Here is an 18,754-nt window from a genome sequence, read left to right as displayed (position 1 = left end):
AAAGAAGAGGGAGTTGTAGTTAGTTCAGCCTGGAGAAAATCAGAAGTTCACAGAAATAGACGTGAAGAAAAAGAGGAAAGAGTTTTTGGAGTAGAAGCGAAGTCAGTGTTGTGTAAGCTGGGCATCATCACACAGATATGTATGAAAGAGGGGCAACTGGGAAACACTTTGGATGTTAAGAAAGACTCAGTAATTTTGTCAGAGCCCTTCCAATTTGGGGAGATGTTGCATGTTAATGCACACACCAAAAAAAAAATGAAGTGTAAAATAGGAGCCACTTTTATGGCACCAGAAAAGTAGCTGTGTATTACAGTGAAGGTATATTTATTTAGTACCTTTTGGCTATATAAAATTGCTTTTGGACTGTTTTTAGGATTCTTCATAAAACAAAGACTTATTAAATTTACTTGGCAGCTGTGGGGTAAGGTAAAAATGAACTAAGCTGTACTTGGTTGGGGTTTTTTTGTTTTGTTTTCCTTTTAAGCAGCCTTTGGCAGTTCTCCATCTTTTATTTTAAGCAGATTAGACTCAAAACCAGTGATTACATTTAACATCTTTGGAAACTTTTGATCATATTTAGCTATCATGAATTGTAGTGGGAAGTGTCCTGGAGTCCAGTTTGTGACCAAATTTAATGTAGGTTTAGCGTGTGAGGTCTGCTGTCTGGGTTAGAGGTGGCTGCAGTGGTAATTAAGGCACTGAGAGGTGGCACCGTTTCTCTTTTATTGAGTGACATGAAGAGTGTGCCATACTGGGGAGTGTTAGTGAGACGGGAACTGTACTGACTGAATTACTGCTGTCGAGCTTTGCAAACTAAAATAACAGAATTCTAAGTAATAGGTAAGTTTTTGAAATATTACTGTTTGGATCCTCTGCAGGGATTCTTAAACATGAACATTGAGGGGATAAAAATATTTCTCTTTTTTTGGGTTTTTCAGTGGCTGGTGGTATTTTTTTTTTTTTTTAACTGTGATAACCCAGAATGTTTCTATTCAGCCTCAAGGGAGTCTCATCGAATTTCCCTTTTCCCCTCTTTGTCCCATTTGAAGTCACCGCAGATTCTCTTCCTCTACTCGGAGCGGTTAGCAAGACTGTAAACCACCGTTTAGGCACAGGGAACATGCCACTATTTTTTATTTGTTTTGCGGAGGGGGGGGGAGGGAGAATTGATTTCCTTTTGTTTGTTTCAGCAGTTCCTTAATTCTGTTCAGCTTTATTTGCTGACAGTAGTATTGCTCTCTCCGCTCCTGAAAGCGCTACAGCAGTTCAGTTAAAATTTCCCCTGGTGCTGCCTGTGGTTGCTGCTCTCTGCAGCCGTCTGTGGGGCAGCAGCGCTCTGAAAAGGGTGCAGGCAGCCTCTTCCAGCAGTACCTGCCTGAACAGTACCTGCCTGTTCCTGCTCGTTCTCCTCTCTTGTCATGTCTAAAGACCACATCTGTTTCCTTGTCACTTGCAATAACATCTCAAATTATGAACTTGTTTGGACTATACTTTATTCTTCTCCTTGAGAGTGTTGTCCATTTGTCCTAATGTAGTACATCAGATAAAATATTGTCTGGCTGTCGATTCCAGGCATTGGTTTTCCAGAGTGATGACCAGATTAGTCACTCTAATATCTGCAACCCAGAGGAGGGGTTTTTTCATGAACTGTTTTTAGGACTAATTAGTCACTTCCACCCATTATTTTAATGAAGTAGTTAAGATTTAAAGAGCTTTTGTTCTATTGCTGTGTCTGACAAAGCAGTTTTCTATATATAGTATTCAAAATAACATGCTACCGTTTCCAGTAGGCACAGTATTCAATATATCAAAAGGTTGTCTGTTGACCTGCCATCCTTGATGTTGAAATTGGAAAAATAAAGCAAATACTACCTTATAAATATGGACCAGCGTTTTCAGAGGAATAAAAGTAGTAAGCAAAGTATGCACTAAGGAGGTATGATTTGAAACAAGGTGCTTGGTACTTCTCAGTATTGCTACCCATGTAAAATTATCTTTTTCTGCAGAGTGTTGGATTCCTTATTGAATTTTGAGTGTTGAAATGTTTTCCATCCTCAGTAAACTTTATTTGAGGGCTATGACTTCTCTTTCTGTAAAACTGACTATTTCAGCATAGCTTAATTTTGAATACCTATGAGATTCTGCTGAAAATTTCAATTTCAGTCTCTCCTTTTATTGGCATCTTAGCTCAAACCTCAGATAAATTACCCGTTCCTCTGTTTCATTTGTCGACTTTACCTTCTGACTGAAAAGAAATATTTCATCTGGGTTTGTTGGTTTGGGTTTTGTTTTTTGCCCCATTGTATGCAAGACTCAGATTTTCGTACCAGTTTTGCCCTGTCCCACCTGTGTTGACTGAAGCAGAGACACTGCGGCAGCTGACTGCTCTTCAGACCTGACCGCCCTCAACCTGTTATGGGAATGCCTCCTTCAAATAAAAGCAACCTAGTAACTTCTTTGGTGTTAGAAAGTGAAACTTTTGGCAAAGTGTTGTAAGTGAAGAGGGCATCGTTAAGCTGGAATTAAGCTAATGCTTTGTGATTGTAAATGTGATGCATGGAGTTACTGGTTTGCTTTGGGTTGTTCCCGAGTCGCTTTCCAAGTGCACTAAGGGCAGGCTCAGCATCGCTGCTCGCTGCTGCAGTGCAAAGGCTCATCTTGCACTGGTGAAGTCAACAAGGAGCAGTAGTTAGAATTGTTGGGAGAATGCAGCAAATCAGATTTCTAGTTTACTGTGGTTTTCCTTTGAATTAAATCTAAATATTCTTGCCTCTTTTACTCCCATCTGCCTTAGTGGTTTGATTGTCTTTCATCAACCTTTAAAAGTCTCCTGGGCTTTCCTCTTTGCCCATCGGGTCTGCCCATTTTACCTGGCTGTTAATTTTATTATTATTTTCAAGCCCTCTTTTGCAAAGTTTCTGTTATTGCTGTAGATTGTTTTACTCAAAGGTATGTTCTTATGTTGCACTTTTTAAGGGGGATTTATTTGTCTTCAAATAGAAATGTAGCCTCTGATTTATTTACAGAAGAGAGCAAAATAGACTGAACACTTGAGATGTAGTTACCAGTGGTCAGTTATAAGGAGATTTTTGTCAAAGCTGATTTGGTCTGTACTTAAAAATAATAGCTTGTTTGTTGCTTATGTATTAGAAATTCTAAAACATGAAATTGAAAAGAAGAAACTAGGTAAACTGAAGCTAACAAAGACTTCTGCATTGCTACAGCATTTAAATAAAATTGCATTGAGGCTGTTATGTTCAATTCATTATGGCCTGATCCTTTAAATATTAGTGCCTCTAAGTAAGTATTTATTTCAGTAAGGTTTCCCATTTGTGTGAATTTTGGCAAGAAAAGATTCTTGGATATTACAAAAGCTTTACAGAATTGTGATGCAGATCTTGTTAGCTTTATCTAAAACTTCTAGTTCTCTGTTAAAATAGAATGTGGTATGTGGCCTAGCTTAACGTGTGCTAGGCCAAATTGTTTTGCATTCTTGCATTCTTAAGTGTTAATCTTTTCCAGATATGAGTGAGCATCCCTTACCCTGGAAAAGATTTATCACAGGACAAGTTCAAAACTTCGTAACTCAATTTTCTATACACTTGGCTACTTTGTTCTGGATGCTTAAAACACAAAGGGTGACTATAAAGGCAGGCTCACTGAATGATGGCCTCCAGCTCCTGAAGAAAGTAATTCTGAAGACTAACTAAAACAAGAATGGGATTTTAGGACTGAGTGAACACTTCAGACAGACAGCATATAATTCAGAAAGGGTACCTGTGAGGAAGGAACAGATGTCATGAAAGGGAAGAGGAAAAAAAAAACCCAAGGAGTGGTGGGAGTGTGCCACTGAGGCGCTTGGAGAGTGATGAAGTACATGATTATACCAAAACATTTGAAGGTAGAGCTGTAGTATACCTTAGTAGCATAATGTCTCTATATGTATGCAGCCTTCATACTAAATATTATGTACGACCTATTAAAAGTGAGAGAGCTTACAGAACGCCCAGCTGAAATCCATCTAGAAATTCAAGCAGTGAAGAAACATTCATCTGGAAATTGCCTGATCTCAGGGAGATTAAAGAAAAATGTTTTTTCAAAAGCATCAGCATTTGTGTTTCTATATACATAGGCCTATTCTGCAGGAAAAGAAGTGAACCTTAGTTCCAATAACGAGTAATAGTCAAGAAGGCTCACACTGGGCTCTTTCTCCTGACCCTTTTATCAGCTGGCTGTAACCAACTCAGCAAAGAGCACACAACCAACAAAAAATGTTATTGGCTTAGGACTGTGAATGCTCAGATAGGCTGACACATTTATTTAAAAATGGAGAAAAGCACTGTCCTTGCAAGCATGCCAGTCACTGCTGGCCTTTAGAGTTTAAAAGTTTAACTCATGGCAGTTCTGGTAGTTGGCTCGCATGTCACATGGAATCATAGAATGGTTTAGGTTGGAAAGGACCTTGAAGATCATCTAGTTCCCCCCCCCTGCCATAGGCAGGGACACCTTCCACTAGACCAGGTTGCCCAAGGCCACATCCAGCCTGGCCTCGAACACCTACAGGGATGGAGCTTTCAGGACTTCTCTGGGGAACCTGTGCCAGTGCCTCACCACCCTCAGAGTGAAAAATTTCTTCCTGATATCTAATCTAAATCTTCCCTCGTCCAGTTTAAAGCCATTCCCCCTTGTCCGATCACTACATGCCCTTGTAGAAAATCCCTCCCCATCTGTCCTGTAGGCCCCCTTTAGGTACTGGAAGGCCACTATAAGGTCTACCTGAAGCCTTTTCTTCTCCAGGCTGAACAACCCCAACTCTCTCAGCCTGTCCTCATAGCAGAGGTGCTCCAGCCCTCTCATCATCTTCATGGCCCTCCTCTGGACCCGCTCCAACAGGTCCATGTCTTTCCTATGTTGGGAGCCCCAGCGCTGGATGCAGTACTTCAGGTGGGGTCGCACCAGAGCAGAGAAGAGGGGCAGAATCACCTCCCTTGACCTGCGGCCACACTTCTTCTGATGCAGTCCAGGATGGGGTTGGCAAAAGTCTGAAACTTGTGTGGGCTGTATCAGTCAGTACACTGTTATGCCGATGTAGCGTAAAAAGGTTTTACACCAGTGAAGGAATGTGTGCAAATAGCAGATTTCTGTTCAACAAGTCTCCCCTTCTAGAGATGTACTTTTCACTCTTCTGCTTTGGAGGGGTGGGCAGAGGCAGACTGTTACATATCGCTGTCCTTATGCCAGATGATTCCGGGCATGTGAAATGTGAAACCCGTCTCTCCTCTGCGTGTCTCCGAGTAGCTGCTGGTGGCTGCTTTGCCTTTCCAGGATCACCTGTAAAGCCCTTTTTTCTCGGTTCATGCCTTCAGTGACACTGAAGACAATGGGGTTTTAATTGTGTCATTTGGGGATGAAGCAGCAGCTCAGAGTAGCTGACGGCCCCGTGGGTCTGAAAAATCTCATGCTGATAAGGCTGGAAGAAATTAAATTGACTTCCCTGGTTTAGTTTCATTTTGAGAGCTAGCAGTTAGTGGATGGGGGAGAGAGGTTGGGGAGCAGTTGGGGCAGGGAGAGATCACCTTGTTAGGTGGTTAAATCTGGATGGTTTTGAGGAACAGCAGGTGTGGAACCATATGCAGCAGTTCTGAAACAAGTATTTTTCTACATGGAACAATACTTCAAGTTTTCACCATTAAAATTACTGGCTGGATGTGTAAACCTGGATTTCTTCAGAGGTTCTGCTCTGTTTTGTGCCATGTTTAGAATTTTTATTTTGATTATATAAATGGTAATAAACTAAACTAGAAGTAATGGCAAAATGGATGGTAGGGAACATAATACAGTAGCAGTATGGAAAGGTAACGTTACTACTGGTGTTTACCCTCCTGAGCTTTTGATGTTTTAAATGTGCACCTTTATCATTGCATTAACGTAGTTTTCTTTCTTGACTCTAAAAAGATTAGGAAAAAATTGCCTGGACATATTAATGTAAATTAAGATAAGTATTAAATGTTCCCCACTGAAATGGTAGCTGAAGTATAGCATGTTCTGCTGAACTCCAGCCAGATTTTTCCATGGAAACTATGAATTTATGTTGAGGGCCGGGGGTGGTGGTGGCATCTGTTTAAGAAATAGTGTCTTTTTTTTTTGCACACAATTTATGTAGGTATTGGAAATAGGATGAGCTTGAAAAACATGTGTGTAAACACATCAAACAGTGTTGTATTCCTTTCCCCTCACAACACTCCAAGCAGATCAAAATTACTCTTGCTCGAGTATCTCAAACTCACATCAGTGGATTTTGGATGCTTAAAGGATGCAGGGTCAAATCCCCATTTCAGTATACAGCTAAATACGGAAATGGCACTTAGAATATTAACGCCCCTGACGCTAACGGGTGCAAAAACATGACAGAAAACAAATTTTCCTTCAGTCTTTTGATTATATTCTAATTCTTTTAAATTTCATGACTTCATTGCAGATCACTAATATATTGAAAACGATGGTCGACATCTGTCTTGTCTCTTTTACTGCTAATCAAGTTGGATTTGCAGTAGTTTGCATTATAAATTAGATATTATGCATTAAAAATTGCCAGATCTGAACAGGGTCTTCCACTTTCTGGGAGAGTTTTCTGAACAGAAAATTAAATGTGCATAGACTTTTGGCTATACATTAAGACCCCAAGGGATCCCAAGAAAATGTTGTCCTTTTTATAGCATAGAGAGCTTAGTAGCTGCATAGCCACATAATACGTAAGTGTAAGTCATTGAAACTTGAGTAGGTGAATAGAAAATAATCTGAGAGAAAAATTTTAATTGAAAAACAATTGATGTGTTGCTATATAGTTTACAGCAACATATGAAATCCAGAGCTGCATGCATTATTTTAATGAGTATGTCCTTTTAGAGGAGAATAATATATTGCTGGGGTAGTATTTTATCAAAATGCAAGACTTACGAGAGGAAATAATCCTTTTTGTTTAACAGATGAGTAAATAGTGCAGTAAATACCTAGACAAACTGTCATCAGGTGTAACTTACAAACCTGTGGCAGACAATTATCCTTACAGGTTTTCTTAGCACCTTCCTTTTTCTATTAACACCCATGAACCTAGTAAATTATAAAGAGGCTGAACTATGAGGAAGGGGGAGGAAGCCGAAAATACTAAAACACATTTTCTTTTCTTGTTTTTGCCCTTTAGTAGTACTGAGAAATCTAATAAATAGATAAATAGTAAGAAACGGGAGACACTGTAGTCATGTAATCAAGCTTCAAAAATCATGAGTAATCATCTGAAACACGTTGATGGAAACCTTTATTCTTCTGAGTTCTCCAAGATATCTCAGTATACACAATTTGTAAAGTGATTTTTAACATGCTAGGGCACTGCTGACTGTCCCACTGGATGTCTGTGCAAGGCCGGGATGGGGTGGGGACGCTCTCCCTTTTGTAGTCTTGTGGCAGTTGCTTAATCGAAGCCGCTCTAGCCGACAGAAGTAGGCTTGCAGTGGGAGAGACATGACCAGTGACGGTCCTGCCAAGAGGAGCTGCCTTACAGGGTGGCAGAACCCTTGCAGAGCTGCCTGTAATCCGCAGGGAGACCAGGTGATGTCCTGCCTATCCCTGTGCCCTGCGTGTGAGTGTGACACGTGCCCAGGCTGGCATCTGGGTGGTGTGGAGACCCTGCCTTTCCAGACCAACTCTGTTATGTGTAACCACAGAAGTAAAACTTGGCCGTAGTTGGAAACTTGTACTAGTTCGTGCCTTCGTCTTTGAACAGAGATTCGCTGCAATGTATCCTACATTAAGATTTCCAGCTAAATAACATTCATAAATACTGTTGGAATTGGTGCAGGGGCAGAATTGGTTGAGCAGTCAACAGTGAAAGGAGAGCCCTGTGCCTTGAACCGTGCGGGATAAAACTAAATGAAAGCAGTCCCTCGGGCCTCCAGTGTATGAACGGAATTACAGAAGTCGCAAAACAGTATTTTTCAATGTAATTATTTTATTTACTTTCAGAGCACAGATTTCTAAGCAGAACTGAATTTAGACAAAATTATTTTTCTTTCTGTGAAAGCAGAGCTGTATTTTAATTCCAAAGAAAGGCAGATATGCATTGGTATTGTGGAAACTTAAAGGCTACTTCTATAAAACTAACTCCTACTAACACATGAGTCTTTAACCTTTGAATGCTGCATTTACTCAAATTAAAGAACAAATGACGTACATCAGATTTTTGTTCCCTGCAGTTTTGATTGCTTTGGGATATTTATCTTTGGTAAGAAGAGTAAAGTTGATCAGCGCAGCCAAGAAACAACAGGATTTTCAGTTTTATCCTCAGAAGAGCTTTGTTATGGGCAACAACTTTAAAAATTATCTTAGAAGGTGGGATTAATCTGGGGAAATGAAACTAGTTACACTGAGATTTAATGAGGTTCAGGTAAATCAAGGATGGGAAATTATTTTATTCTTTCAGATTATGTAGCAGTTTTGTTCTTGTAATATGGAACTGGAAAGAAACATGACTCATCTGGATAACCTTGTATTCTCTAAAAAGGTCTGCTTTTATACTGTGACGTATTAGTTAACAAAATCAATCATGCAAAAAATAGAGCACATTAATGCCAGCCAGATAACTTCTTATTGTGTATAGCTGTACAGGAAACAAATACAAAGTTAATGTTTAAATTTATCAGATATTTTCCATTAACTCTCTATTTAACAAATGATCAGTTATTGTATGTAATATCCAATCTCCAGAAGTCTTAATGATCATGGATGTGCACAGTAAGAGATTAGCATAAAATTAGCACTGATGCGGCTATTAAAGAATCTCGAAAGATTTTGATACCCTGGTGCATAAATTGGGCTGCCGAATATATCTGAGCTTTTCAAACCCCCCAGGCTAGCTGAGTTCAAGCATACTTATGTTCCCCTGGGGTGTAGTCCCCATATTCCTACCACCTGTTTATTACTTTGTACTAATCTTCAAATTCAACAAAATAATTTAGAAAGCTGTAGGGGATGTGCTCCTAGCTGATGCATCTTTTAGGATCAAACCTCAAAAAGGATGCAAGTTGCTGAGTGAGTCCTGGGTGGGGGGTACTAAATGTTTTCATATCCATATTTGCTTTTTCAGCACAATGCTCGGGGTGGGGGGGGATGGGAGTTAGGGGGTGTCCTTTTTGTGGTGTTTTTTTTGTTGTTCGTTTGTTTTGTGTTGTTTTTAACTTTCTGAAGTTTGCACTTCTCAGAAAGGTATGCAGCAGTCACAGTGTATATCATGTCAGGTTATCTCAATATATTATGGCTTGATGTTGTATGGTACTTAGTGTAGATCAATCTTTTTAATACAAGAAGCAAAAGAACTATTTTGTGGTAATGTCCTGTTCCCAGTGATTGCCCTCAACCCTGCTCTTGTCAGAGGGTCACACTGAATTGCAGCTTTTTTCCCTATTTCGTCACTGTACTGAACGCTTCAATTTTTAAGACATCTAACAGGACTCTCAAGCATATTTTTAAAAGAATCTGTTAGCCCTGTAGGGAATATTGCCACCAAAATGAAATATTTCCAAGATGAAGCAAACTCTTTAAATAGTCTGAAATTAATTCTGAATCCTTTCAGAACCAGTGTTTGGGATGATGTGTTTTCTTTCATATTCCTCCCCCATCTCTTCAAACTGGCTCGTTTGTCCCTACTGGATACAACTTCCTGCTACTTGCAAAGCAGTAATTATCCTAATTACGCTTCAGCATTTAAAGCCATCTTCTGGAAGATGATTTACAAGAATTACATAAAAGAGATCTATATACAATGACACACTTGCTTGTTTGGCCTGAAGCATTTTATGTTTTCCAGCTTAATCGGAATTCTTATGATGAGTGGAGAAGTTCTAATGAGTTTCTGCATGAGTCTGCGCCTGAAGATGCATTCAGAATTGTACTTGGCTAGTTTTTCTCTGTGAGCAGCGGAGGTGGGAAAGCAATCCGTTATTACTCTGACTTGCTATAAGGTGTTTATTGTGACCATATGAGATCGGGGTTGCCACCAGCGTGTGCAACAGTCTCTACTAGTTGGAAAGTTAAAAATGAGAAAATACTGAGTGGAAGTTAAAAATAGTATCAAGAACAACAGGCAGATTGATACACTGGCGTGAACCAAAACACAATTCTTTTTTCCGAGAGGAGAATTCAAAGCAAATGTGAAAATGAGATCATCTACAAAAACCACTGAAAGATTTCTACCTCTGCTTTTCAGTGTCTCACAGGTGAAGCTTGGGACATAGATTCACACCGCTGGGTGGTGGGATGAGACACAGCTGTCTGTTTGGCTGCCTTTGGTTCTGCTTTCTGCCTGTTTATCAGATACTGTTATCAGAACAGCTGAAAACAAGCAGTGGGACAAGATATGGCAGTAATTTGATTTATGCCTGTTTGGAGTTTTGTAGTCATACTCAAGATTAGTCTCAACTTTGCTCTTCATGCATGTCTTGCAAAGTCAGCCATTGACACGTAGACGACATGCATAGTAAACTGATACTCCAAGGTAACACAGTAACGGGAGTCACGATCCGGTGAGCTTGAATCAAGCCGGAAAAGCCCACAGGAACATGACAATATGACTGATGATTTAAATTAGAAGCCCATTTCAAAACACTCCTGCTGTAGATAGAATGCTTTCAATGCAAAATGTTTTTTAAGTCGTTTTCTAAGCTCCCAAACTATAATTCTTATAATACTTCAGAGGTACAGTGCTTACTCTGGTGCAGTGCTAAAAAGGCAGTCTTTAAAAGCTGATTACTCTTCATTCTTCAGAAGTCTGATATGAAAATATAGAATGCACCCAATGCCATTTCACTTATTACATCTCTATATACACTATTAAGAGTATGAAGCATTAATATTAACATACAGTAGGTATGCGCATACGTTTAAAACAGATTATAGAAGCATTCAGGAGCTTTGCTTCTCATGGCTGTTGCCTCTGCCTCTAAAATAGTGATGGGAAAATGGTTCAATACAGAAAATCTGGTGCCTTCTTGTGGTAAGACTGTTATAAGAGAAGTGGTTGTAATGACGAGGAAAGTAATCGAATCATCTACCATGACATATTCTACTTTCAAAATGTTGAGGTTATGATGATATGCAATCTAGTTCTATAAAACAGTTAAGTATTTTCTTTAGATGAAACAGGATATGCCAAGCTGTTCTATTAAGTGAAATGCCCTCCTCAAAGGCCTTACTATGTGTTACTGCTAGCACTGGGGAACAGCTCATAAAAAAAAATTAAAAGATTGGCTGATGCTTTCTTAAAATATAACTTTCTTTCAAGCATATAATGCCTCAGTTTTTTCTCATTGCCTTTAATAGTGAAAAGAGCATTGCGTCTAGTTTTTCACACGATGCTTATCACCAAATATTAAACCTTTCTTACAGGGCAGATTTTTGAACAGGCATTTTAAGTGCATTTATAGAACTACAAAAATACTTTAGCTGCTGACCGAGCAACTGGAAACTTTCACCTACATTTCAGTATTGCTTCAAATCCCGTTCTTCCTGACTGTGAGTTACTGGATGGGGACACTACAGAAACCTTTACGTGGTGCAGTTGTGGTCTTGGCTGACTTTCTGACAGGTGTATCATCCTTGCCTGGTGTGGGGATATCTTACTAATTCTGTGATTGTTTTAATGCCCCTTAATAAAGAAAAGTCTGCAAAGTAATTGAGATGTAAGTGAGCATATAGATTTCACAAATATGGATTTCATATGGACACACATCTCGTGTTTTAAGAGGTAAAATGTAAAAGGAGGACTTCTGTGTATAGGGCGACTTACGAACGCTAAATTGGTTTGGGAAAGGATTAGGTCCTCTGATTAGCGTGCAATATTTTTCAGGTCAAATATGACCTCAGAAACATAGCAACCAAATTGCTTTCCAATTCCTTGCTCTTTAGCTTGTTTTGATACTCATGCATATTATTTGCCTACAATGGGTCAAAGTGTCTTGTACTGTGGAAAAAAAATAGGGAAAAAATAATGAATTTTCAGATTATGCATTTATTTAGGAAAATTAAGACTGAAGAAGATCGCATGGCTTAAAGCTTAGCTAGTGGTCAGCATAATGGAAGGTGAAATGTGATATTGACTAATGCAAAGTAATGCACATTAGAATAATTTCAACTGCTCATAGAGATTACAGGCATGTAATTAACTGTAATCACTCAGGAAAAAGGCCTAGGTGTCTTTGTAGAAAGGTTAAATAGATATCCCTTTGAAGTAGAACATGGGAGTCAGCAAAGTTCATAAAGTTGGATATACCTAGAGAACGGGATTTTAGAAAATAAATCTGAAAGTACTGTAGTTCTCTATTTGGAATCAATTGTTTACCACAGTTTTAAATGTTGTATTAGGTTCTGATCAGCCATTCTAAAAATGATACTGGTGAGAAGATAAGGGTTGGTGGATTGGTATTCACTGCTGCAGGATATCATTGTAGCAAAAAGCTTAGCAGGATTCAAGGAAGGATTAGACATTTCCTTTTAAAATGAGAACACCCATGTTTACAAAAAATAGGATAAAAAACATTTGTAAGACACGTACCCTAAAGCTGAAAGACTGAGAAGTCAGCCACTGACTGGAGGTAAATAGAAAATACTTTCTCTTAGGACAGTTTCCGTGTTGTAGGATTTCTCTTGCACTTACTGGAGCTCCTCTAGGAAGTAGTGTTGTGGACAAAATATTAGTGGTTGTTAGCATGGCAAAGGTTGGGTGTAACTCTCAGTCCAGTGTATGAAAGATGTATATCTGTGACAGTATTCATTCTCATGAAAAATACATTACCTTGACTGCAGATATTATTTGTTTACATTTAAAAAAGAGACAAATTCAAGCTTGCATTCTTCATTGTAGGGATTATTAGCACAATCAAAGGAGCTCACATTTCCCAGTGGGTTTTGAGGTCTCTTGCTGAGGCTTTCTGTGTTACTAGCACTATAGTTGGACATAAATTTTAGCAAAAAAAAAATTCAACAAAAAATAGTGCAAACATGAAATCCTACAGCCTAGGTCCTAGTAAGGTTGGGGTTTTTTAAATTACACCTTTCAGTTCTGTAAAGTTTTCCAGAAAATCTTTCCCCTTGTTTCTGTACTTTGCCACCAATGTATTTTTTGAGTTTTATTTTAATTTTTTATATTTATAAAATGTGTATTGTTTTTACTTTAGGCAGCAACAAAACTCAAGAGACAAATGCTGTATTGATACATTTTGCTTGGAACTTTTAGCAATATTTATGCATTTAATTATCCTTATTGAACAAACTATTAAGAGACAAAGTTTTAACGCTTCTTTATTGTCCTATTTTTTCCCCACAACCTAACCCCTCATTTTGGAAAAAGAGAATTAGTAAGAGTGAGCTTTTGCTCAGTGATGAATGTTTCAACTATCTGGAAATAACGTCAGACGGCAAAGCATTACACTCCGTACGCCAGGACTGTCTCTGTCACCATGCCAGAGCAGTTCAAACCCACAAGATTTGTTTGAGCTACGAGCTCCATTGGCATAAAGAGTCCTCAGCCCTTCCCTGAACATCCGGCTTCCATGCATAGAGACCAGACTGGGAGAAAGGTGGGAAAGCACAGATGGGGCTTTTCCTAGGTGCTCTGCAGTCCCCATAAGGAACTTGATGCATCCAAACTTCAAGGTTGAGACCCAAACCAAAAAAGCGGCTTTCTCGCCTTTGTTTCCACCCCAGCCCTCTTTCAGCCAGACTGTTTGGCCTAGAAGGTTCCTGCTGTAAAACAGGGAGCTGTATTCCCCTAATTAGTGTTTTCCTTCCCTTTTACAAAATTTTTAGCTGCGTATGGCACCAAAAGGTAGGGAAAAGTGGCATCAGTGGACAGACTATTTCTGTTTGAGACTGTGAACTCACTAATAACTGGGTCTCAAAGAAGAAAGTGGAGATACTTTCGTTGCTTACACTCTTCCTGTTTTCTTCCTGTGACAAGCTACCTGTAGCAAAGTAGAGATTTTTATCACTTAGCATTGCATAGGGAGGGAGGGTGACTGCTTAAATGATCTTTTACAGTGAGCGTATTCATTCCTATTCAGTGAAACCCCTTTTTTGCTGAATTAGCTTTCCTGGAAACAATAAGCAATACTTCCTGTCAATCAATTGGCGGGAGGTGATGTTTCCAAGAGTGCTGATTAAGCAACACATGGAACCAGAGCCTATAGGAATCACTTAGAAAAAAAAAAATCAATAAGAACACTTTATGAAAATTCTTTTGGTGGCTTTGAGTTTTTAGATGAAACATGAGGGGAGGACGTAAAGGATGGCAATGCTTGAAAGCATAAGAGAAATCAGATAGGAATGGACAGAGCTGATTTAACTTTTCTCTGCAATTTACTCTTACCTTTTGTCCTTTTGTCTCAAAAGTTGAAATTTCCCATTTCCCCCAGAAGGCTGTTATGGATTCATACTGTTGCTTTTTCTTTTAAACAATATTGTCATCTTTCTGGAATTCTATCAGCATCCTGATAACATCACAGCTTGATACTTTACCAGAAGAGAAATCAATGATGCAGAATTTTTGTAACTTATTTTATTACATGCAAATACACAAGCCGTGGAAAAAGAGGCAGCTGCAAACACTACACAGGCACTCCTGTCCTCCAGAAATCTCAGTTCTCAACATCCAGTTCCCTGGAATTGCTTCCAAATATAGAGAATAACATAGAGAATAACTCTTCTATCTGCCACCAATTTTACATTAATAATAATAATTTGAAAAAAACCCAGCCAAACACAAACCAATCCAACAAAACCAGCCATTTGTCTTTGTAGAAACTAAAAACTTGCTCACACTGTGGAAGAACTCATAGACCTGTGTATAATAGTACTTTTTTAATTCCTGAAGACTGAGATTATGCTCAATGTGATATCAAATAAGGGCAACTGCGTGGAGCTAGGAAATTGCATCTGAATTATTCAGTATTGTAGCCATGTTTATCTTCTTTCAAAGAGAGAGGTAAGATCCTGATCCTACAAATTGCTTACTGCTTTGTGCCAACCACCTTTACTTCCTTACCTTTAAAAACACATCCATATGTTTTCGTGTTGCCCTCAAGTTACGCTTCTCAGACATACACCCACATAAAGCATTTTATCACTCATATTTTTGCCTCATGCCATAGCTGCTTCTATAGTTTGAAGTGCTGCTCAATGTTGGCAGTGGTCTGTAATCAAGAAAACACTTGAAAGCAGCACAAACCAAGAACGCCCAGGGTGGGAGGGAGATCATGGCTGTGCCAGGAGCAGGGACAGGGCTCCCAGTGTGGGAAATTCAGGTTGGTGTTCAAAGTTCTTAGGGGAAGGCAAGATAAATGGAGATATCGGAATGTGCAGCAGGCTAAGGCCATTGAACATAGCAACCAAGAGAAAGCCTCTGCCACTATTTCTCCATTCTCAGGCATTAGGGAGTTTTGATTTCACGAGCTGGGCAGCTGGAGCTGATGAGACTAATTTATTTCATGTGAGGGGCTAAGAACTTGTCATAATCTATACCATGTTCGTATTTCTTTAGCAGTTTAGTGGAGTGGGATAGGAGATAAGACTTGCCAGGGTAGGGGTGGAAATAGGAACTGTTTTCTCTTTAGCATCACCTTGAAGTGGCTTATTCTCGAAGTAAAAATGTTGGGCTCTTTGGGGCTTGTGAAATTAAGTGTGGTGAGGGCTTTTCTGAAGCCGAAGAGTTTGGAAAATATCAGATTTCTGAAGGTTTTATTTGAACACAGAAAGCTTCCACTAAGTAGAGCCTTCAGTAGCTAGGAGGGTCCCTTCTGTGGAACTGTAAGCTCAGCATACCTGTAGCTGAACCGTGGAGGGGCATTATGCCTGCTGCATTGAGAAGCACAGGGTTTTAGAACACTGACTTGTGAAGCGTTGTGTAGCAGAGCTCCAGACACTGCAAATCCACAGGCCACAACCCCACCTGGTATTCACTCAAGGTGTAATTAATACGAGTTTGGAAAATCAGCAGTGTATTAAACTTCAAAATGAAGTTGATATGGAGTATTTCTTGGCTACAAAATCAGAGGAAACAAGGACCATCTTCTGCTGAAGAAACATTTGAGGCTTTCACTTTCTGCCTTTCTTGCAAAGCTAATGCCTTTTCTACGTTTAAATTTGCAATATCAAATAAGTTGCAATTGCCAGAAGTCCAGGCTGTTAAAAAAGTATTCAATAAAATCTTGTAAAATTGTTAGAGTTAACAGGATATTTTTTAACAGGTTATATGTAATGACTACATTATTTACCCTTGCACAGGGAGACTTACTCTTTTTGTAGATCAATCGTTTCTTTTTTGTTTCCTTGGGGGAGAAGAATAATGGGTGTTTGTGTTTTGTGGAAAATCAGAACTGTTTCTCACTCCTTGGGTAAAGAAGAGCTGATGCCAGATTTGTGACAGGTTTGGCCTTAAATGGATAAGGACCCTTGGCTTTTTATTGGGAACTGAGAGAGCCCAGAACTAGCCTCCAAACCAGGTCCTGATATTGAGTGATAGATGATTCTGTCTGAAGTGCCTGCAGTTTCTCCTGTGCTTTCCCTGCAGTGACAGAGGGAACATTAATTTTCTGTAAGTGTATTGCTGCAAATATGACTTTAATGTAATTCTCAGATGTTTGAGTAAAACCCTAATGTCTTCCAGTAATTCTCTTCTATAATCCTGTGTCACTGATGATTGTAGACAGTGACAAATGCCAGACCGTGTCTGATTGCTGTTTTCTTTGTCTCCTGTCTCCAGTTACCTTACTGGTTTGGATAATGCGATATTCCTTGCTAGGGTGTTCTAAGTTTATTATCCTTCATATAAAAGCTGTACAGGCACTTGATGGATAGGCATATCCAACAGTAGATCTAGAGAGCTGCTAACCACCAGGGAAGGGTGGCCATGAAGCTGGAGGCAGTGACCACTGAAGCTGAAGGCATAAACGAATGTGTGCTTGTGGCTCTCATGTGCATGTTTTTCCCCAAACCCATTACTTTACCCAAGCTAACCTTTTTATCCATTCCTTTTTCCTTCACATACTTATTACACAGATATCTTGGTATTGTTCCTCTGCTGCATTACTAAGCTTCGTTTCCTTTATTTACACTTTCCATTACTGAAATCCGAATCACGACCCTTGTGCCTTTGTAGAATCTTGACGTCCCCTTGGTATCCAAAGTTGCCCTTGCCTTTCTGTTCCTTCCTGTATATGTGGTTCTACCTATGCTTCGTCTCCCTCTTATTCAGTGTCTGTCTCTGGCAAAGTAAACGTAGAGGAGGGGCAGATTTGCAATAAGAAAGTTTATCTCCTGCGATTCTTCGATTTTTCAGCATCCCTGCTGGAGAAAAATACTCGAAAGTGCTGCATTTGTGGCTTTAAACAGTGTCCCATATACCAAGAGAACACTCATGTAGTCACTGATTAGTCTCTACTAGTGTAATTGAATTTGGATTTGTAGGAAATTTTGAAGGCTTTCAGGAATGGTAGTTGGCATTAAATTACTTTGAACATTAGGAATACAAGCAAGTGCAGCTGACCATTTGCCATTATGAAAAGCCTCTATAAGCAGTACAGCATCTGAGAGGCACTACTTTGGGGGGGAAAAAAAACATTAAAGGGAACAGATTTTCAAACGCAATTGCCACTAATTTCTTAGCTGCTGGGCAGAAAAATAACTGGAACTAAATTTCTATACGATCATACTTAAAATTTGAAGTCAGCAGCCACAGTGAGCGTATTACTTCAGAGAATTTAATAATAAAGGCTATTTTGATTTTGACCAAAGAAAAGAATTTATCTGGCTTAATAAAGAATGCTGTGTGTTTTGCTGTCTGTGAAGAGGAAAAAGACACTGTTTGGTTACAGGCTTGTGAAGATTGACTGGGTTTCTTTAATTATTAAAATAGCTTTGCTGTTGGCCTGTAGAATTCTCTGAATCATCTGTGTGCAGATTGAGCTATATACAACAAATTGTTAATAGTTGCTTTTTTCTACATTGAAGAGAACCCATTAAGTATGCCAAAGTGCATTCAACATGTTTTTAAACTGATATTGTCAGAACACCCTTTTTCTGTGCTAGATAGGCTTGCATGTTGCCCCACCTTTTCATTTCACATCCTGCCGTAGTTGTGTGATGAGAGAGGCAAGAGGAGAAGGATATTGCCCAGTGGTCCAAAAGACTTGTGTGGAAGATAGCAGGAAAAGCTGAGTCATCATGTTGCTGAACTGAGGTGTAGCACCCCACTAAAGTTGCTTCTAGTTTTTGAAACAACTTTTTTTCCAGTGTTGCTTTTTTTTGCACCTCTCTTCAGTCCAGAAGAATAGGGGTGAGAGAGAGAGGGAATTCAGACCAATATTGCCACCAAGGACACGTTTGTGGTGCAAGAAAAGATGTGGAAAGAAGCAGCGTGTAAAAGAATACATAGGGGGGCAGATGCTCTCTAAAGATATTTAAAACACTGAGAATGGGGTTCGTGCTGTTTGGAGATGACATCTTTTCTCTCAATGGCAATCTCTTTCTCACGCACACACACATACATGTATACACACAACATCCCCAGAGGCAGAGTGAAAAGGCCCCGGCAGGCAGAAGTCAGAGCAGCCCTGAGCATTGACAGGTGTCACACTGCTATACATTGTAAACCTGTTCCTAACTCAGAATGCAGTAAAGACTGCAGTTCATTGAGAAAATGAATGTTTAGAAC

The sequence above is a fragment of the Charadrius vociferus genome, unplaced genomic scaffold (genome assembly GCF_000708025.1).
Source record: "Charadrius vociferus isolate BGI_N301 unplaced genomic scaffold, ASM70802v2 scaffold325, whole genome shotgun sequence".
NCBI lineage: Eukaryota > Metazoa > Chordata > Aves > Charadriiformes > Charadriidae > Charadrius > Charadrius vociferus.
This window is presented reverse-complemented; position numbering follows the sequence as displayed.